Source organism: Bombus vancouverensis, chromosome 15 (assembly GCF_051014615.1).
Source record: "Bombus vancouverensis nearcticus chromosome 15, iyBomVanc1_principal, whole genome shotgun sequence".
NCBI lineage: Eukaryota > Metazoa > Arthropoda > Insecta > Hymenoptera > Apidae > Bombus > Bombus vancouverensis.
This window is the reverse complement of record NC_134925.1, coordinates 1097748-1120940: the sequence shown is the minus strand read 5'-3', so window position 1 is coordinate 1120940 and position 23193 is coordinate 1097748. Positions and strand designations below refer to the sequence as shown.

The following is a 23193-nucleotide window of genomic DNA, read 5'->3' as shown; positions in this document are numbered from 1 at the left end:
AAACAAAGTCTCAAACGAAAAATTTTTATTCTATATTTTCGATTTCTTTTTTCGCGTAGAATCACCCCCTTTCCGCTTGTACCACCAGTTACCAACCACCCTATATATCGTGTCGTTACCGCGTAGACATCTGCAGCGTAATAACGGATAAAAAGATTATTTCATCTTTTACAGGAATCGGACGATTCTCGCAGTTTTCACAGTTGCATTATCGCAAAGATGGGATTCGATCGATTAGAGAGAAGAATCTCATGGCAGACGGCTTGGAATATGAAAATCCGAACCATGTCGCAACGATGCTTACGGGACTTATTAATTAGGAGTTTTAATTAACCGGTACCTGGTAATTGAACGTAATTAGGTGCTGACATGCAGTCAAGCTCGGCAGAAACGCTATTATAAATAGTTGCTGGTATTCCCTGTGAAATTCACTGCACGGAAGCGATAGCGAACCTCGTTCCGATAAATTGACATTTTTTCCAAAAAATTCACCTACCACCGAATAACGAGGAAATAGGAAATACGTATCTAGAAGTTAGATATAGATAAATGAAATATTTCATCGTTCCGAAATAACCCAGACTACGATTTTTTAACTTTGGCCTATTAAAATTAGAATAGAAAAAAATTTGTTCCCTCGTAGCTTTTGTTGTACAATTTCGAAAACGAAGCTGAAAATATCGTACAAAAAAAGATTTCACACGCAACCACGAATGAAATTATAGTTGTACGATTGTTCTATGCTTTTTTTATAACACAACTCGGCAGAATTTTTTCATTTGCATTTTGATTCGTCAGCGGTTAAAGTTATTCGCAGGTGGTCGCAGTCACGCCAACGATAAGCGTTTCACAGCAAAATATCTACGATCGATTGATTTTACTTTTCTCTTTCTCTCTCTCTTTATTGAACAATCGTATTGAAAGTATGAGCGATCGACGAAACGAAGCTCGATGATGGTCCGGATTCCTAAGTAGAGTCTCTTTTTTCTCTCAGGCTGGAATACGAGAAAATCGATAGCTGTTTCATCGGTTCGGAATTTTTTCTTCGACACAGCCATTGTTTCAGACGATGATCGAACCAGTCCGATCGCGTACTCTGGGAAGGTTACGAGTCGACGGAAGATGATTTCGGTAATCAGAGAGAATTTCGCGGAGTATGCGCGATCGTGATGAGCACACGGCTGGACGGACTTGCTTGGAATTCGATCCCAACTTCCCCTGCACCATACTCGAGCGTTATAATATTTTTTCCTTTAAATTCGCTTTGATTAAAAACGGTCCAAGATTTGTTATTCGTTGTTTTAAAGCTTGTCCTCTAGAGTCGACAAAGGAAAATTTCGCATGGGAAAACGATCAAGGTGGATGGTTAAAAGGCACGACATCGAAAAACACGAAATTACAAAATGTCAAATTGGCGCGTAACGACTAATACGTATTTCGTAGTTACAGAATCGATCTTCGATTGTCAAGCTGACCCGTAAGAAACGTTAAGATACTTGCGATCACGCTCTTTTCTTTGCCTTTTTCAAGTATCGAGACTCGAACGGTTCCTGCGATGGCGACCTTGGCATGTGCCGGTTCACCTCGAGAATATTCGACAGCCGCGCGTTTTTTTCCCAAGACCGTACGACAAAACGCAAACGTTTAATGAATCGATAAGAGCGCGTCTGAAAACGTCGGTGAGATATCGACTGGCGCGAGCGCGCGCGTTACGGCGCATACGAAATACGAAGGTGGCATGGGCCACGAGTACAGGAAATCTAGCGTGTGGATATTTTTCAAAATTTTTTCCCAGGCTCGTGGGTCGCCGTGGAAAAGGCTGGCGAAGGCTGTGGAGTGGGTGGGTGGCGTAGGAAGGTGGTATTTGTGCGAGCCAAATAACCCAAATAAAGAACCAATAATTTTGACAGTTTCTCGCCGATGGGAGAATCAAGACGCGGCAACGGCATTTCCAGTGCGTCCTATTGAAATACAAATTCACCTGCCAATCCATCTGCCAAGTTTCACATCAGAAAGAACGATCCAGATAACCACGACAGGTGAATAACCCGAATATTGGCAGAGCTTGGCCCGGTGTCGTCTGTACCGCATTCCAAGATGGTGTACCACGGCTATTTAAGTCTCAGCAGTCGCCTCGGGCCACTTCTCTCATCCCGTGTTCCTCGAATCGATAAATAATCGGGAGCCGAGAGAAGTCGCGAGGCGACACGACACACCACGCCACGCCGCGGTGTCCAGCCGCCAATCTCCGTGGAGATCGGCCACAGAGAGAGTTTTCAAATAAGTCGCAAGGCTCGTTAGTACCACCAGTACCGATCGAATTATTCGTCGACGAGACCGCTCGATTATTTTTTTTCTTTTATTAATTAAAATCTTCGCGTTAGCGAATGACGCAGATGCTAAAGAATGTCACTTCTGTGACTCGCGTGATTCGCCATTTCGATTATTCGGAAATGTTATTTCCTTCTTACCAGCGACCATATAAAACGAAACCCGAACCAACCTCACAAACAACCAGAATATAATAGTCAATATGATAGAAAAGTATAATAGAAATGTATTTTCTAACGCGACGCACAGGGAACATTTTAATTTCGGAACACTCGAGACAAAGCGCCGCTTGCAAATATTTGCGGACGAGAGAATGGCGGCCGAGCGTGTAAAAGGGATTGCAAAGGGTCAGCGACTTATTCTAAGAGATCGTTTAGCCGGTATCTGTTCGGCCTGTCGCGTGTTTCATGAACAGACTTGCGAGCCGGGTTGCCGGAAGGGTCCCTTAAGCGAGTACAGGTTACCTTAGTCTCGCTGTTACTCTCCATATAATCACGTATTCGATTAACATGATATCGCTATACAGACGATAAAGGCAATTACAGTTAATCCCGCTTGCGAGTGACCAGTTTGTCGATACGATCTACCGGTTTCTTTAATTATTCGTTCGTCGTTTTAATCTTTAAACCTGCTAGCTTTAATCTTGGTCTTGGGTCTTAGGAGTGCCAGGTTGCGCCTCACAGTTGGCAGACGGTACGTTCATATCGCTTCGTCCCTTTTTTCTTTTTTCACAGAGCTGCCTTTTCCATCGTAATGTTCTGACCAAGGCAAGTGCACGTATACGCCTAAGGCGTAAGTAATCAATTTTCTAGCATGGAATTTAGTCGACCTGCGATCTTTTCAAATTGCTACGCGTTCAATTACGATTTTGAAAATGTTGCGAGTGTTCGGTTTTTTCTTTTTCTTACACCATAGCGATACATTTGCGCGTAAATTTAGACCCTCCGTCAACCTGCAATCCTGCCCCGTGGAACAACGTTATTTTAGCGCGACATTTGCCATTTCGTCGGCGAAGCATATCGGCCGATAGTGATAGTCGATGGCTCTTTCGAAACGCGTTACTTTCTAAAGCTTCTTGCTCGTTCGACGAAACACGATTGCTCGTATTGTGACGAGGCAAGGTCAGCCTTGCTGACCCAATGGCGGGCCACCCACCATTGATAGTGTTCTTTGTCAGCGAACGAGTGAATACCCCGTACTAGACGGAGATTTGTGCCAACGTTTGACGAAATGTTGCGCGAAATATACGTGCTTGACTAAGTTATTAGCGGCATTTACGAGGCTGGAAAATATCTTTGGAGAATACAAAAGAGAAACGAAGGGAAATTATACGCAGGGAACGGAACTGCAAATAGCGTCGGATTAAAAACGGTAAAACCAGAAAAGATAAAACCAAGCGCGAACTTATCGTATCGATTAAAAATTTCGATAAAAGTTTGAGGCAACGTTCTTTCAAAATCTTCGGACGCGAAAAACGCAAGTATTCTTTACCTCGACTAAAATATCCAAAATATACGGTGTTTCAACGTTTTCTATCCTTTTCCCCATTTTTCCCCTCTTTTTCCTTTTTTCTTTCCCTTTCAGACTGTTCTTAGAACTTTAACCTTGATCTAGAAGGGATGGTTGAATATCAAAGAGACAAACTTTCTTCGCGTCGTCCAAAGTACGTACACGTATACGCGAGTACTTAAACGTACGTTACGTAAATGATGGAAAAGGACACGTTTCGCTCGTTATCCCAGGTCGTGTTTATCCGCGGCGGCCGATCTGTCCCGCCGTCGATAAAACCCCTTAACAGTGGCGGCCGATGGCAGTCCGACGCCGGCCGTCGTTGCGAGCGGATATGCCGAGACTCGTCACACTTCCGCTTCATCGGGACCGCATACACGATTCCAAGAACCTCGAGGATCTTGTCGCGAATCGATCGGTCATCGCTCGACTATTTCCTCTTCTATTGCGAACCGATGATTCTTGATTTAACGGTCGATGAAATCCCAAAGGTGAAAACAAGTTTGCGTCTCTTTTTCCTCTTTCCCGTGTTCCTTTCGGTACAAAGAATCGCGTCTATCGCTCGATATTTGAATATTCTTTGATTACAGAGAATCCAAAGAGAACCTATTACGAATATTAGCAATTATCAAAGAATTTAAAGTGCCGGTTTAAATAGAAAACAGTGTCTATTAGAATGTCGTATAAAGTATGTATCAAGCGCAACGTTGGAAACGATTCTTCGAGGGTTTAAAGAGTGAATTTCTGTGAATTACTAGCAAGTTGTTTCAAGTGCAATTGTTTATCGGTATATAAAATAATAAATTTTAAAAGAACGTCAATCCATATCTTCTTCGATAGAAAATAGCATCTATTAAATGCAACATTCCCAAGTCACCGAAAAGTTTTAATCAAAGCTTAAGTCGCTACTAAATTTGGAAAGAATTTTACATGGTGAAAAAAATTTTTTTTTCGTCATTTTTTTCGTACCTATTGCGTACCTACGCATCTTAATTAACGGGAAAAACATCGATGTTGAAACGATAAACGACGTATGTACATGTGCGTGCGTGTGCGTATGTGTGCGTGTGCGTGTTTATGTATGTATATATATATGTATATATATATATATACATACATTCACCGACTATATATAGATATATATTGTATCGTGGAATTGTCGACAGCGTGAAAATAAAAACGGGATGTCGACGAATGTTGCGGTTTACATTTAGATGGAAACGAACGTCCGAGTAAATGGAGCGAGTGTTTTTATTTTCGTTTTCGTTGTTGTCGCATCGTACCGTCGCGATTTTCCATCGTTGAAACTGGATCTGTCGAACGTTCGATAGATTCGGTCTATCGAATTTATCATACCGGATGACGGAATCCGCTACACAGTGACGTTTCCGTCTATGGAAATCGTTCGAGATAAACGTTGATCGCGTCGTTTATCCAATTACTGCGAACAAGTTAATTGTATTTTCTTTGTGAAATGTATTTACGTTTCGTTTTCCGATAAAGTACGGGACGTATCTTATCTTTTCGTAACCAAGTATTAAGAAACGCAAACGTGGTCCCATTAATAATAACCGCGACAGTGTGTGTGCGCAAGCATTCAACGACAAGGAAGAAAATCGGAGAAGCGTAATTCATCTCCGACCGTTTTTGACGCGTTGTATCGGAGTTCTCGTGAAACTATCAACCAAGCGTGTGCCTTTGAAAAGGAACATTCTGGTGACCGCGCTCTAGAATTTTATTCACAGCTCTAGAACGAAAAGATTTTCCGAAAATTATAGAAAGTTATAATCAGATATGAGAAGAAAAAAGCTTTACTGTTCAAAGATTCTCTTATCGAAATATTTTGAAATTCGCAGGGCCTTCGATCGATAAATCCAATTCAATCGAAATTAAGATTTGAAAAATTACAAATACTTAAAAATATACGCCAAAGGAAAATTCCAGCCATCTTGCCTTCAACGATAATCAAAATTCCCGATAGATCAAATCGAAAGAGATTCTACCAATTGTAACGAAATTTTTGCCGATTGTATCGAAATTGAAAATACTTGAAAACAAAAATTGGAAAGAAAAGATTGAGAAGTGATTTAAAAAAAAAAAGGAGAAACAAGAAAAAAGATAGCTGAATTGTTCAATCTAGCAACCATAGCTAATAAAATACACGGATGGAAGGACAATTTCTGCAAATGTCGTTAACCAGAAAAATTCTTCCATAAACGTTAAAAATAATCCATCCGTTAGGACACTTGTATGTGACCGGACGATGAGAAGCGTTTCACCTGTGATCATGATCCTCGAGGTTGTTTCGTCGTCGAGTGGGATACTCGTGAATCGCGAAAGACAAACGGTATCAAGCGAGAATCAGGTACTTGAGGGGTCGTTTTCACCGATAGAGAACAAGTGGTGAAGTTAGCCTGGCTGGATTCACCGGCTAATTAGCGGTGTAATTTCGATTTTTCGCCGAGTCGACGAGAATCGCCAGGGAAACTACGAGTCTCGTCGAGGTTCTTGCAGCTTCCGGTGAGTTGGAATTTTTGTTGGGCCTTGCTAATGAGTTTTTAAGTACGCAAACCGAGTTGGCGGAATTTAATTCGTCTCCTTCCCTCCCTGTGTTCGTTCCTTTTCGTCGAAAGCGCGTTAGCTCTTCTAGTCTTTAGAACAACGTCGTTATATTCTGTTTTTCCGATCGGTGCGCCAATAATTCGTTTCATTTCATTTCATTCTTCCTCGCTTCGTACATGTACATATATTTGGCAATTAGATTACGAAAATACGATCCGGTTAAAAACGATTTAAAGACCAAACGAATCGATAATGGCAATAAAGGAGCGAGACGAAACGAAACGAAACAAAAGAACGAACAAAATGTCGTTTAACGCACGAAGGGAAAAGCGAGTGGGTCGTGTTAACTATCGTCGAGATTCTTCGTCAAGTAAATTGGTAATAAATTGGAGCGATATCGTAATTCGTAAATGATTATTTAGCGTGCGAATTCGTGCATTTGCACTCGTAACGACCCAAAAGAGATAACGATCGAAAAAGAGATAATTAGAGAAAAAGGAATACGTACGCGTTGCGTGGAATTGAAATTTCAAAATCGATCGACGATCGATCTCGGCCACCGCGACGTTTTCCTACTTTCCACGTTTAACATCGACATGTATCTCGTTAAAATCCACGTTGTAACGTAAACAAGGGCTCGTTTCCAACGGACGTCGAATCCTTTATCGACGCTCTCTATTCTCTATTCTCTAAACCCTATAAATTCACTGTGATTCACTGTGATTCGCCTTGCCAGTTTCTAGGCAAAAAGTCGAAGAACAGGGAAAGCAATGCTTTGAAATCTCGCGTGATCAACAGTCTTAACCTTTTCGTGGCTCGTAAGTTGTGGTCTGTAGAGTGAGACACGGAGGGCTAGGCAAACGAGAATCATAGACGCGAGAGTTTTAAAGCCGAGAGTTACACAGACTCGTATCGAGTCAAGAATCATGGAATCGAGTGCTATAAGCTTAAGAGTTATACGATACAGTGTGCGCGGAGTTAGAAGTTTACAAAGTTATCGAGTCTTACGCTTGTTAAATTGCTGCCTAATAAAAAATAGAAAACTACAGCCGTCACGTTGATCTATTAACAAGTATATAGTTGGTTTATCATCGTTGCTAGGTTTCATCCTATACGACGTAATCGAAGGTGTCGGAAGAAAAGTGCTACAATTCGCACAAATCCTCTAATTTGACAAAAGCGTGGTCGATCTTTGATAAAAAAAAATCTGTTCCACGATATTCAAACTCGTTGATATATTTGCTCGGTACTCGTCGAGCATACGCAATAAAATACTCGACAGTTCTCCGTTCTTATTTCATTTCCGAAGGAAGTAAGGAAAAGGAAATAAAATCGTAGCAGCGGTTTTTAACCAAGAAAGAAAATGTACTAGCGTCAGCCTTACTTTCAGCGTCTCCGTCATCGATCCGACACGAAAAAAAAGAAGAAAAAAATAAATAAATCACGTTCGATTACAGTTTATTTTCTCAGAAGCAAACGAAAATACACTTGTAACTTGTAACGCGTTCCTGTTTTCCCCGAGGAGAGTTGCCAGGCTCTTTCCTCTCGAGGGCGACGAGCTTTAAAATTCCACCCGACCAACAGAAAAGTATCGTTTCTACCGAATTCTCGCTCGGACCAACCCCTAACAAACTCTTGCAACCGCGCTACTAACGTTGCAAAATCTACATAAATACGTATTTTGATTGGAATTTCGAATACTTTTGCGAGCCAGTGTATGTCGAGTAATATTTTTCTGGTAATAACTCGCGCCAATTATTTAGAAAGCGTCCGGCATCTTGCGTTTCGACGATTTTTTAACTTTTTGCTTTTTTATTTTATTTTTATATTTTTAACAGTCGCAAGCGCAACCGACATTTTCATGCAAGCGACGAAACAAACGACGACAAAGCGACGGACGATACGTTAGATTTATACGAAACTCGCTGATATTACGCGGTCTTTGCCCGGCGCTTTGTCCATTCTATAGGCTGGACACCAGCAAGACGTTACTCGCAGGCAGGTTCGTATAGCCAGGGTCGTAACAAGTATCCAAGGGATGAATAGGTAGCAACGACGAATACGAAGCATTATTTTCATATCGAATCTTGCACATAACGTTTCTGAGGTGCAACGTGGGCCGATTTTACGACGAGATAATCTTAAAGATTATATTATTAGATTAAAGAAATAAGAAAGAACGTCTGTGACGGACGAAATATGGAAGGAAGCAGAACGGCATGATTTTGCTGCTGCATACTGCCCCCGCAAATGCCAATTTCGCCACTTGCCGCTCTCTTTCTCTCTCTCTCTCTCTCTCTACACACACACACACACGCGCGCGCGTACTCGTACGTACTCTACGAATCTAAATAATCACTCGCAACTACGTACGCGAGTTTGCGAGAAACGTCTTCAGACATGTTACTCGAACGAAGATCTGTCTGTTTGCGACTGTCGTGATTTTACGTTGGTCGAATTTAAAAGACTCGTCTAAACCTGACTCAGGCTATAGATGACAATCATTTTTTAAACACGCAGTATTCATCATATTACGCGCAAAGTGATAAATGTAATGCGAAAGATCCGTGCAACACGGCCAAGCTCGTCCCTCAGCTTTCCTTTATACGCGTATACTAGGTACAGAGAAGAGATAAGAATCAGGTCTGGGGCAGATTTTTAAACTCGGCTGTCATTCGCTATGTCGATACCGACAGTCTTTCGCCAACACCTCGAAAGCTAAGATCGAACGGCGGTTACGCGTATAGACAAACAATTGTTCAGGATCGTGATTTTGACAACGTGATTCGCAAAACACCGAATTTTCTGTTCGCTGATAGCATCGGAAAAGAGAAGGAACGGAAATGCGAAGGGTCGTGGAAACTGAATTCGCATTTTGGGTACGCATCCGTATTCTCTTGCTTCTTGTACCTGTCCCTTAACGGAGGTGGAAGACGATGGTTGATCTCGTGGGATCGGTTAGGCCGCAGCACCGTGCTGCGTCGACAAGTTTGGAAAAGGCGAAAAGCCTGGCCGTAGAACGTAGGATGTGGAACAAGAGCGGTGCCGCCGGTGGTTATTTTTGCGGCGATAAAGCCGGCGAACGCGTCGTTAGACGGGAAATGCGCTCGTTAGAACGGCTTCCTCTTGACTCTGGCTGGCTAGCTGGCCGGTATCCCTGCTGCGAGCGACAGCCAGGAACGCCGATATTACGACGTGCATCAGACCCCGTCTAGTCTGCCAGATCCCCTTTCCGTACATTAACAAACAAACACACTGTCTTATATCGTACGGGATCGGCCGTACTCGATCGAGCGATTCGCGTGGCAAAAATTTGCCTTTTCTCGCTTTCCAGGATCGTTCGATGACGATTCGGACGATGATTCGAGGACGATCGCGGAGATGTGGACGATTTATCCAATAAGGCATTTTTTACGCGGATTTACAGCTTGCAGCTTTACACGTTATCAGAATGAAAAACGTACGAGTATGTAGCATGTAAAAATAGAAACGACGAAACCGTTGCTATAACAACGATATACTCGACGTAGATGCAAGATAATTGTCCGAGCTTTCACCGGCAAATCACGCGCTCCATCAAATAGACGAACACGTAGCAGCATTCGCAGTAGTGATTTCGTGATATCGCGATGCGTTGAAGACGGGTCGTTTATGTCGATTAGGATTAGCGAACTGTTCGCTTCCGTTTGCACGCTGGGAAACTGACCTCTCTATAACCCCCAAGCTAAATAATCGATGCATCTTTCTTTGAAACTTTCCAGCATCTCGTCCCAAATAGCGTCTAATCTTCCTATCTGATTCGAGATGCTCGGATCCGTTTAATATCCGTATGAAATTTGCAGTTGCGCAAACATTGATTTTCGCAAAACTGTTTCAACGGTAGGATCGAAGCGGCTTCTGTTCCACTCAAACAGATTTTACAGATACTTTAATCGGACGAGATTCCTAATATCGGAGTATCTTTGTCGATGGAACATGGAATATGATCTGGTGCGTTCGCCAGTCTTTAATTGGTCGCAATCGATCGGGAACGTTCGAAATGTCGTTTCCGAGATCGTCGCTCCGAGACAGCTCGTTTCCAACTAATTTCGAAGCGAAGCAGGCTCGTCGATTCGGACGGCAAACAGGAACGTCCGTGGAAGAGAGGACTGGATTTTCGTGTTGAACATTTAAAGAGAGAAGAAAGAGGAGGGAAAAGGATATCGCGAATGCTATCGTTTCGCCACGTCGTTCATAAAAATCAGTTTACACGCCATTTGGCTGCACTAAAATTCAATTCTCCAATCTTATCGACTCTTTCGCGAACCTTCGAGTTTGATACATTCTTTGCAAGTGTCATTGTACATATTTTGAAACTTGGAGAATCGCCTGAAAATACATTCAAGGTGCGCCGTAAAATCACATCGACGCAACGATCATCGCGAACCGGTCAAGAACCACTGACCACTCGCTGCAGTCTGCTCGATCACGTTCGCTCCGAGAGGCAATTACCTCATTGAACACCGCTTTTGGTCCACCCAGTCGGCCCAACGACTACGAAACGACGCCAATAAAACGCTAAAAAACGATCTTCGACAGCTTCCTTCGGAGATTGGAAATTCTTTGAATTTTCAGTTTTACATTCGCGATTCAGATTTTTGAATAAGTAAGAGAAAAAAGCCATGGTAGATTTCGAAAAAGATCCCTCGGTTTATACGCTTGGAAGAAAGATGAAAAGATCCCAGTAAAATGACGATATCTCTCTGTTCTCTTGCATTTTTGCTCGATAAGTTCGTTCAACCCGAGTACTCGTATTCCCTAACTTCGCATCAAATCTCGCGTTTTACATAATTAAATGGGGGAGGGGGGGGCGCAGGCGAGGAAGAAGAGAATGTACGATAAAAAATACTCTCGTTCGATTCAATGTTACACGATTCGCCAAATAAACGATCAAAGTCCCCGACGTGTATATACAGACGCGTATAATACAAGTAGTCACCGATTAACAAGCGAGCCAGCCAATGGATCAACGTTTTGCCATCGTGGACTATCCATCGTTGCCATTCTATTTAGCTTAGCTTGGTGCGGTTAATCTTGGCCTGGAGTATCGTGCGCACGGTGCACGCATAGTCGGTGCCATTTTACCATTATTTTATTTTTTTTTTTTTATTTATTTGTTGAAATTACAATCAATTCTCGCGTTGAGAATTTTCAGTAATTTTTCTGGCGTGGCGCAGTGACATGGCTGTTTATTTACAATAAGTTAATACTTATTATAGATAGGTATAATTTATAAGTATTATAAGTAAGTGCATATGCTTAATTTGGATAATTAAATGGTTTTACCATTATGGCTTTATCGCCATCGACGCGCGTCCCGACGGTTTGTTCGTTTCTCAGATTTCTTAGACTTTTCACAATCACGGAGCTTCGACCCTCGCGATGGACCACAAACGAGCAATACAGACCTTTTTGCAGGATAATTTTCGATAGACCGCGAAAAGTCATCGACGAAACAACGATATAACCGATATTTTCCACTACGAATGGGGCAGAGAGTTCAGAGACGACGAGCAGATCGAGAAAGAGGGAAATAACGAAGAAGGAGAAACAGGGGGAACCAGACGACTATCGTCCATTGTTTTTGGCGACAATGGGATACGAAACGGGCAGAAGGAAGCTTCCGTTGCGCTTTCAGATCTCCATCGTTAAATTGGACGGCATTGTACGCCACAGAAATCAAACGACAATGAACTTTTACGTTGAACGTTTGCGAACCCATAGCCCTTCGCTCTCTATCTCTCTCCCTGTTTCGCTCTCTCTTTGGCTTTCGCGTTTCGAACGAATAGTATATTTCGTAGCTCGATCTCGTTCTATCTGCCTTCCAACTTGCTTTCCAACCACCTCCCGTTCGATTTCATCTATCCTAAATTGCAGCAAACGTAACGATTAAAGATCGTGTCTCTCGAGACAGGCCGTCTCTTCGATCCCAATGAAGCTAAAATAAACGTTCGGTTAAACGATTAACGCAAACAGCGTGGATAGCAAACAAATAATTTCATACGTGCTAGCTTTTAACGAGCAAATAACCTCGTGCTAACAAGCAATCGCGATAGCGGCGCGCGTTTAAACACGTCGTCGATGTGAGAACCATGCGATATGTAACTCCTTTACATTCGTGGACCAAACGTTACACGGAATTCTACGCGAAATGTCTCGTCTTTATCTATTTTTCGATATTCGATCGGTGGTCGTTTCGCGTAAAATACAAGTAACAATTACACGTTCAGTTTTTAAAACGCGCTCGTACATCCTACGTTTATAGCTCTCTCTCTCTCTCTCTCTATATGTATATGTCGGAGATGAAAGAACACCGGAGTCTTTGGAATTTTGATTAATCCCGCAACATTGTAACCTAGAGTCTACTATAGCTGTAATTAAACAATTGTAGTTATTCAATCCGATTGTAATTGTTCGAGAGTTGTGATAATGAGCTTGGGCTCGAGGCGACAGCCAGTCGCCGAACGTAGCCGCGGTCACGGGATGAACGCCTTGTCTAACAAAGGCATGGAATAATTCTATAGCTCTCCTTGAAAAGGAAATAGTTGTAACACTCGACAGTAAACATTCCAACGGTCTCTGTCCCGTAGCTCGCCACACGCAGACCCTATTCTTCGAGTAAGATGATTGCCAGATGTCGATGCGTCTCCGCAGTACATGTTCAGATAACCCGAGGGCCTGTTATAAATCTTAAGATTTAGCCAACTAAAGTCCTTCAAACAGACAAACAGTCTTTGTCCCAACTACGGGAAAATAGGGGAGACCTATTTTTCAACGAGCGGCGTCTCCCACTAGCAACTTTCCCTCGAGGGCGGCTAGCATCTTTTTCGAACCACCGATATGGAGATTGACCAATTAGCAGCAACGCCAATTTCCCTTACTTTCTGAACGAAGGCTTTTCTCCACGAATCCGATGATCTCGTGTCCTTAGACACACCCCATTATAGTTTTCCTCTGTGGCATCATCGGGACGGGAAAGGCATTCTCTCTCGCGACCTCATCGATGAAAAGAGTACCCCTTTACGACCAGTGAATATTACGCGTCCGACTTGGATTTTGTGAGCACGTTCATCTATCATCCCGTCGACCGCGGATTCGTTATTGAACCTAGGATCATTGTCATTAGTTTCTCGAGTATCTAATTACCACGGTTACTTGTCCGGTTCTATGATAATCGTATTTGCACTAGCCAATGTCTTCTCTATTGCATAACGACGACGTGTAATCCAAACGAAGATTCGTTTCACGCCCCTAACCCTAATTCTAATGTAAGCCCGACATATATATAGTGTATATTATGTTATATACATTTAAATTTCGGTAATCTAAGATAAATCGTTATAGTCACTTGACTCATCGATCGTCTTGCGACCGCGTTTACGATACCGTCGATACCTCATCGGACGATGTTCAATAAGGTACGAGGTTGTCGAAGGAACTTTGCTCGGAGAGTTACAGAGGAAGATATAATCGCAGAGAATAATTTATCGTCGATCCTTTCACCAATTTGTTTCTTTCTGACAGTGAATCGGCTAGTCTTTGTACCGGAAATACAACGTCGGACGAGTGTAGTAGGCTGGAATCGAGGCTGCGAAAACTTCCGATTCTCTTTGCACGAATCGACGACGATCGAGAAAATTGGAAATCGAACGAGGTGCTTTCTTTGATCCTTGAAGCCTGACACGCCAAGCAGCTCCTTCTCACGCATCCCCCGATCCAAGCATGTTTTACGAGTTTGTTCATCTTTTTCGATCGAACGGCGACAATTTAAGGGTAAGATACGCGACACTTGACAATACCCGGCTCGCAATGCTGCGTACGATGGATGCGTAGTAATTTTGAAATTGGATTTCACGTTGAAGCCGTGAGCAGACGTTAAGCGAACCGATTATAATCTTACGATTGTAATCTTAACTTGCACGTTCGTTTTCACGTGGATCGTTCTGTACGTGATCTCGCGGCACGTGACGCGGCAAATGGCAAATGAAAATCTCCATCTCGCGATCGATAACGTTCCTCCTTTGCTTTATACCGTATACTACATCGCCATATTCTGATCGTTCGTGGGTTAACATTGGCCCAAGAGCGGCGAATTTATCGCCACGAGGCTCATCGAACGAATCTGAATCGCCCTTGATAAAGACTGGATTAACCTACTTTTTTCGATTATCCGTAGCTGAATTACGGTTATCGATTCGTCATAATCGTTACTTCCTACCTGTCTTCCACGTCCTTTCGCAAATCGACCATGTTTTTATCCAATCTCTATGTAAACAATAATAATAATAATAATAATAATAGTAATAATAGCAATAATAATAATAGTAATAATAATAAAATCGAACGATATCAGCACGATATTCTAATTTGAATCTTTAACATACACATATAAAAATAAAATACAGACTGACTTTTTAAATCCCTGCGTACGTTTCCTTATGGATTTTCAGTATTTTGCAAGATATTTGATTCGAACAAGTCGTTAGGATCGCTTCTTTTGCTCTTGCACAAAGTATTAACGCTTACAGTTTTACCTGAACCATCGACTACGAGTTAATAGTTCAATTTTCCGAGTTCGTCACTAGGCTAACTATTACGTACATCTGGTCACACGGTAAATTTGTATCTTGACAAAGCCGCCGCCGCTTGATCGATGACCGACACGAAACCAATTCGAGCACGAATATTATTTACAGTCGATTTAACGTATTTCTCCGCTTTCGTTGCTTGAAACATGAATATTTAGTGACAAGCACGAGCGACGAAAACGCCATAGGCTGGTAGCTCTTTAAGGCCAGCTTCTGATGAAAACCAGTCGCAAATCAAATGTAAATTTTCCGTTGCATTCCATTTATCGGTCCAAGAATCCTTCCCCAAGAAGAAAGTTTGCAAAGAAACGAATGGAACGAAATTTTTCTTGAAAAGAAAACGAAATTTTGACAACCTGCTGGTTTCTAAAATTTTAGAAACGCGGAAGAAACGACCAGCAAGTCGCAATAGAGATAATAGATCGCGGCCCCCCGATACTTTTTCTTTCTTTCGAGCACCACGTCCGTGCAATTATCCACGTCCGACGCCACATTAACGTGTTTAGACGCAGCACCACGCCGACGCGGTGCAGCCTCCTATCCAACAACACTGTGTAACCCAACACTGTAACGCAACACTGTAACGTAACGTAAGTAACGTAACGCTCTCCTTCTCTTTCTCTTTCGCTTCCGCTTCCGCTTTCCAAGCTCGCGCAAAGAGGCTGCCGAATCACGTTAAACGACTTCCTTTCACGAGCTTTCTCCACGTTCCTTCCTCTTTCTCCAGAAAATGGAATTCTTCAGAAAGCATCCACGTCTTTCCATATTTTTGTCGCTCTGCGTTCGTTTAAGAAACTCTTTTTTTTCATCGAAGAAAGACTTTCAATTGTGATAACTTTCTATCGAGCAGTTGTTTCACCTTTTTAATGCTATATACGTGGATTCTTTTTTAATGATTAAAAGATATAAATAAGCGTTTTCTAAGCTTGACGTATAATCTTCTATATCGTACCTACCAATTGTTATTAATTTCCATTGCCGGCCAATTTAGCCGTTTCTTTTCCATAGAAAATTATCAGATATATGAAAATAATCTCGTAGAACGAAGAGATATTCTTTAAGATATTAACATATTATTTTTTATTGCTTATTATTTCGAGTCTCTTCTCATATAGATCAATCACGTTCTTCTAACAGTTACCATTGCCACCGTTCGATACTTTATATACAAAAGGATATGAAAAGTTAGCGGAGGCTTTTTCTTCCAGACCATCCGAGACGTTCGGCAAAACACATAAATATATTCCAACGAAACTCCATCTTGAACGTCAAATTAAAAAGTCTACGTAACACGCATTTACAACTTTGATCGTATCGAGCTAGTCCACTCGGTTAACAAATTTATTCTACGAAGAAGAATATGCTTATTTGCTTTACCGGCCTGGCAACGAGAAATAGCTGTATAAATAAATACATTTTAAAACTTAATTAGAAAGTTTTGACAATTGTGGAAATGTTGTACGGAAATGAATTTTTAGATACGTGCTTCTTTCACCGCCTTGCTAGTTTGCGACGTTCCTGATTCACAAATCGTTTCAAAAAAAACCGTAATAGAATACAGAGCAATAATTGGAAAATTATCGTATTATAATAATATAAAGTTATATAGTGAAATATATAATATAAAGTTATAACAACGATCAATATTTAATAATTCCAAATTAATGACTGTTATATGCGTGATATTAATAAATTGCAATCGTTACTGTCATAGATGTAAATAAATGAAAGATTTTCGTTTAACAAGATCTAGGAAATGGAAGGGAACATTTTTCGTAACAGATCGTTTCACCATGATTTCTCAACGATTTCGAGGAAGAGGTGAAATAAATCGTGTAAGAAATCGAGGGTTGCCATAATTCAAAACATCTCAATGGCACGAAAGCCAGCTTTATACGTAACCAGCTACATACGAATCAGCCAAGTAGAAGGCTCAGATATAGCGTTTAGTACGTGTGCGCATGTGTGTGTGTCCACGTTTTTCTTCTTTCTTGTTTTTGTTTCAAGCTCTAGCGGCTCTATTGATTTACCTGGCCAGTCGTGTTAAAAGATAAGCTTGCACGCGCGTTCCGCACTCTCGACGATTCGTTTACGAACCATCTGTGGCGAATGGGCCTCGTCTACTACATCAATTGCACCCTGCCAAAAATACTCCGATATTAAACGAAGATCGTTTCAATGCCAGCTCTATAATAGGAAATACGAGAAATTAAATAAAATGGAAAATATTCAATTCTAACGAATCTTCTCGAAAATATCTCTTACAACTGCCTTCTGTTTCTCATCGTAGCCTGTTATTTTATTTCATTTTATTTTATTAATATTCCTCGTCAAGTTAAACGCATCCAGTTTTCAAGACAGTATCCCGTTTCTCGTTTCCTTTAATCATAATTATATACATGCGTACATGATTATGCTCGTATACCGGTCGCAATGATTAAGAGATTTCTACCGTGCAAAGATTAAACCGAACACAGATATTTAGAGAATTACTCGACGCTTGGTCGTGGCAGAAAATTTCTATTGTGCGATCGGTAACGCGGCCATTCGTCGAGAGAGAATGCTAGTTAAAATTAAATCATACCGGTTAATCATTCCGTAATTACTCCCCTAATTATTCCCGTAATCATTCCCGTTAGTTGATCATTTTATGCATATTTCTTAGTCCGTCTAAATTCCAATTACGATACTTAATAACGCGTTGTTCGAAATAATTAAAGAGTCGACTAACTATTATCCCACGTACAACGAATTATAGGGAATCGAAATATTAGCGAAGAATTATGAAAACAGTATAGTACAGGTGCACGCGCATCACGAATATTTGAAATAAGCCAACGATCCCGTAATCCTTTACGCTCGAATAATCTAATAGAATTTTCGCAGAATAATGTTTGGTAAATGTTAACAAGTACGATATTTCATGTATCGTATACACATATATGTATACATATATACATATATCCTTTTATATTAGATACAACACGATATAAACCTGAGAGAATATTCGGTAAAAGTGGTCTCATATTGATAGAATCGTCTGTTGAAAGAAAAACAGTACGACTAATTTTTCGGCTGAATCTATTCTGTTGAAACTTTACTCAAGAAAGGAGTTCGTTTTCTCGTGATAAAATCCGAATATAGAGGTCGAACTGTCATTGTTGGTTGGGGTAGAAAGGCGGTAATTTCGAGTTTGAAAGTTCCGTCTCTTCAATGGCAACCTGTTCCACTCTCCCTTTCCAGTAATTTCGTGCACTTTTTGCGGCGATGTAAAGGGCAAAGCTTCTCTTCTTTTTATCGTTCGTACAGTCCACGGTACGCCCATAGCTTGTCTCAGAAGACGTACGCGAATTCGACGTCTGCTTTCGCTCTATCGGCGTTAGTAAGAAACCGTGTTTTAGCAACGAGGAAAAAATGATAGATCGAAAGATGAATTGAACAAGGAAGAAATCGATTCAAAAGTTAAATCGTGCAAACGTCGGATTCGTAAATTCCTTCGTTTCAATTAAAATTCGTTGCTCTGCGCCGCTCATTTTTCTCCAACGAAAAGAATTTTGTCTCGTTTCGTCATCGTTACAGAGACGAGAGAGAGAGAGAGAGCTGCTTTTCATCCGAGTCTAGCTTGGCAATATCGAAAATGCACTTTTTCCTTTCATTCTCTATCCGTTCCTAGCAGGGACACAGTCCGATACCTGGGCATGACCCTGGACAGGAGACTAACGTGGAAGACACACATCTCAGATAAAACGAAGCAACTAAAGGACAAACTAAAAAAACAATTGGCTCACGGGCCGACGCTCCAAACTAAACATACAGAATAAAATTACCCTCTACAAGACCGTAATAAAACCTGTCTGGACCTACGGAATCCAACTATGGGGAACAGCAAGTAACTCCAACATTGAAATACTCCAACGCTTTCAATCGAAAACGCTAAGATCCCTAATTGACGCACCTTGGTATGTAACCAATGAAACAATACACCGCGACCTCAAGATACCCACCGTCAAAGAGGAAATAGCAAAATATAGCGACAGATATAGCAAAAGAATCAACAAACACCGAAACCCCCTAATCACTGGACTACTCGATACGACGGACCAGATTCGCAGGCTGAAGAGGCACTACCCGCTAGATCTAAACGTTAGATTCATTTAATCATCCAAATTAAGCATATGCACTTACTTATAATACTTATAAATTATACCTATCTATAATAAGTATTAACTTATTGTAAATAAACAGCCATGTCACTGCGCCGCGCCAGAAAAATTACTGAAAATTCTCAACGCGAGAATTGATTGTAATTTCAACAAATAAAATTCTCTATCCGATTCCTTAGGACACGTTCGAAACACCGAACGTCCTTTCTTCGTTTTTCTATTTCCGCTCTAGGCATGAAAACAGAATGGAGGCTACAAGTGGAGAGACAGAGACAGAGAAAATGAGAGGAAGAGAAACGATCCGTTGACAGCTGTGCCAGATATTCTCTGTACTCTCTTACTTCCTCTTCGTTGTTTCCGAGAATTAAATATTTTAGCATAGTGATTCGCGAGAGTCAAAGATTTTGTAATATATGATTTAGAAGATATTACAGATATTACATTACATACATCACATTCGTGTTTGTTTCTTAGATATCTACGAAGACAAGTAAAAAATAAGAAAAAAGGATGTTGCACTTACATTCCTACATTTTTTACAATACCGTCAACCGTCAAACAAATATCGCTTCTACCTAAAAGGAAGAAGAGCCGGACAGCTAAGGCTAGATTTCACAAAGGAGAATCAAACTGTACACTCTCTTGAGTTTGCTGAACAAAATTCTCTAAAAACGATTCGATAGGAATTACGACAGTCTGTATCGGACAATCTGTATCGGACGAAAACAAGCTTCCTTGTTCGAAAATAGCTTCGAAAGCTTCGTAGAAACCCAATAGGAACAGAATAAAGATAAAATCCTTTATGATACGACTTAAAAAGCTGCGAGATCGTGTTGTGCCATGCGGTCTCTCTCATATAGGGATGGAAAGACATCGTTGTCGTATCGATTATTATCGATAGCTTTCTACGATGAAAATTCCACAATATCTTTTACCAACTGGGAAATTACTTGTTTTCCATGCTTCGTTCGTAAATGCAACAAAATTTTATAATATTTTGATTCGTATTACTTACTTCGTTATACCGATCAATCGTCCGATAACGTCGTACTTTTATCGCTTTATCTTTATCCGTAATAATTATATCGTCGCCAGAGTTGTCTAATTTTCTCTCTCGTTTTTAGATTATACGTATAGGACATAGGAGATAAGTTCGGCGAGGAGATCGAATCGTTGCGTTGGCGTTGGCAGGCGAAATTTTTACTTTGTCCACAGGGATCATGATCGATTTAATGAAATTCTTAAAAGTCTACGAACTGCCAGGAATTACACGTAGGATATCAGCCGGATATTTCACGGTTCCATGAATAATTCATTCGCAATTTGTCACGCGATTCAATTTACCTTGAACTAGCGTCCTTTTCGATATTTACAGTAATGCCGCTTCACCTTATTAATTAAGGGCTATCCATCTTCCCCATCTTTATATAAAAAAAGCACTAATCCTTTAAAAAAAAGGAGGAAGAAAGAAGAAACTAAAACGAAACAGAGGCTAAATATAAGTCGATTATTTTTATCCTTTTATCCTACAGAATTCCTTCTTTTATCTCGAACCAACCAAATTTTTTCCTCTTAAACGAACCTGTCTTAACAATGTGATCCGGCTTCTTAAAGAAATAATATGCTTTTCAAGTTTCTCCGCCGTTTCGATCATCGGTGTATCCTATTTAAATAGAAGGAACCTTCTTCGTTCACAAACGGGCAGGGCTAAATGCAAATCTTGCTGTATATTTTTAAAGAATTCGCCATTACTATCGCTTGCCAGTCTACGAAGAGGAACTAATATTTTCTGTTCTTATATATAAATAATGAAATAGTTTGATGAAAAGAATGAGAAAAGAAAGAGCTAAATGCGAATCGATCGAAGAAATCCTTGTGTTGTTTCAAAAATGGACTCTAGAAAGAAAAGCCGAAAAGAAAAGCGAATGAAATTCTTTGAACGTTCGACAAGACTGGCGAGTGGAAGAACGATATTTTTGCCACGGAAACATTTCGAACGGAGCGATTATGTATTCCGATCGCGAGCTCCCTCTGCATTTTCTTTCGCTTGTATCCCATAAAATTTCCGCTCGTGATTTAAGTCACATTCCCCGTTCTTCGTCGCTTCTTGTATCGCTTAAGACTTGTTCCGCTTGAGATTCAAATCAGCCTGCGCTCCGTTCCGGAAGCGAAGTAGATGCTTCGCCGGTCACCAGCAGCAAAAAGGAAGACAATAGGCATGTAATAGTCGAGCAGACTGAATCGAACGGAACGAGGATCAACCATTCAACCAGCTCCTCCTCCTTCTTCCTTTGTCTTTATAATTGATCTTTACCGTCGAATCGCAGAAAAGTTTTTAATCTCTATTAAAATTAGCTTCGTTCGTCTACTTTTATTACGGGAAAATTAATATTTGCCGGACTATACAGATACTTTTCATCGATATTATTTATCATAGTTCGATATTTTCCTTATTCACTACTTTCTATAATTTTTAGTTAAACATAGGAGGGAGAGAGAGAGAGAGAGACAGACAGAGACAGAGACAGACAGACAGACAGACAGACAGAGAGAGGCAGAGAGAGACGTCAAAGCCACGAATCGATACGTTTAATTAATCAAATATGCCACGAGAGACTAGAATAATGTTGGGCTTTGCCTTTACGTTAGCGTTACATAAAAAACAATCTGAGGCTGATGGAAGGAGAGTGAGAGAGTGCGTTTCGTCCCGGGACTACCGGTGGACTCGTCAGTAAGGCTATGCCCGGTAGTCCCTGCCTTAGACGTAGAGGGAGTCTCGCTAGGTGCGGTATTTCTATCAATCGCTCGTATATTCAACCCGCTAGCGAGTTAGACAGACAGACTCGTTGTCGCCGTAGCCCTCTAGTGTTGGCGGTTGGTACCCGCGGATCGCCCGGGAGGTGTTGCGCCGCGTTGATGCCTCGACCTGTCGGCGTCCTGTTGATACCGATCCGCCACAAATCGATAGGCTTCGTCTCATAAATTCGTTCGGAATACAAAACAAAATCAAATATCTAGAAATTAATTTAATGAAATCGAACGTAACCGAGACTGTGTTGTGATCGCCAATGTCCCAATGATATCGGCTTAACGTTACTAACGTAACGACTTACTTAATTATTTCTATGGCAACAGCGGCAGCAAGCTAAAGAATTTAGAAATTGGAGAAAATCCTGGTATTATATTGTCAGTTGAGCGTTAATAATTTACAACGCCGTTAATTATCTGCGCAACTATCTTTTACGCGATCCCCGAGCTAAAATAATCGACGTTCGAGTTGCGAGCTTCTTTCACCCTGCGCTAAATCCACTTACGACACAATCTCTGTGCTAACATCGCGAAAGAAAACAGAGTGAGAGATGGAAGAAAAAGGAGACTCGTTGTTTTCTGGAAAAACAGCGCACGAACGGGAAGAAAATCAGTTGCCGGTATCGTTCGACGATTAGTCACGACTCGACTCGAGATCGACTCGAGATCGACTCTCGAGCAGTTCACCTCCTTAAGAACCGGAAATCCACGGATCGCGTGACGTCGCCGCATGTGTAGGTAACGCGCCGGACGAAGCAGACAAAAGCAGCGAAGATAAAGGCAAAACCGTGAACCGGGTCGTTCTCGCAATGGCGAGAAAAATATCGACCTCTTCCGTAAAGGCTATTTCGTCGAGATAAGTACGGCGAAGTTTACCAGTTTCTTCGTTGGCTCAGGCTGGCTTCCACCAGCCAATACCTCTACTTCAAAACGTCTTTCCGCTTTCCCGGAAGTCTCTTTGTCGTCGGCAGGAAAATTATTTTCTTTCGAGTTAGTTCAAAACGGTTTCACCGCTGATGCAGTGCTTTAGAGGATTCTATGCGGATCACTTTTTACTTTCTTTCCTTTTCGCTGAAACGGATCTACCGGAGTGAGTTTTTAGATTGTGAATCGAGTTGCTTGATCAATCGGATCGGTGAGATCTTTGATGAATAATTTTCATGAGAACGTTGGTCCTACGAGAGGGTATAATC

At 41.3% G+C, this 23193-nt stretch overlaps 1 protein-coding gene across 1 annotated transcript in view; it reads left to right on the top strand.

Annotated features, from left to right (window-relative positions):
* The first annotated feature begins 3996 nt into the window (after window positions 1-3996).
* Window positions 3997-23193, top strand: part of Oamb (Octopamine receptor in mushroom bodies) — a 106268-nt gene continuing 87071 nt past the window's right edge. The window contains exon 1 of the mRNA XM_076624852.1: window positions 3997-6360. The gene's annotated coding sequence lies outside the window, so the exon portion shown is untranslated. The remainder of the gene's footprint in view (window positions 6361-23193) is intronic.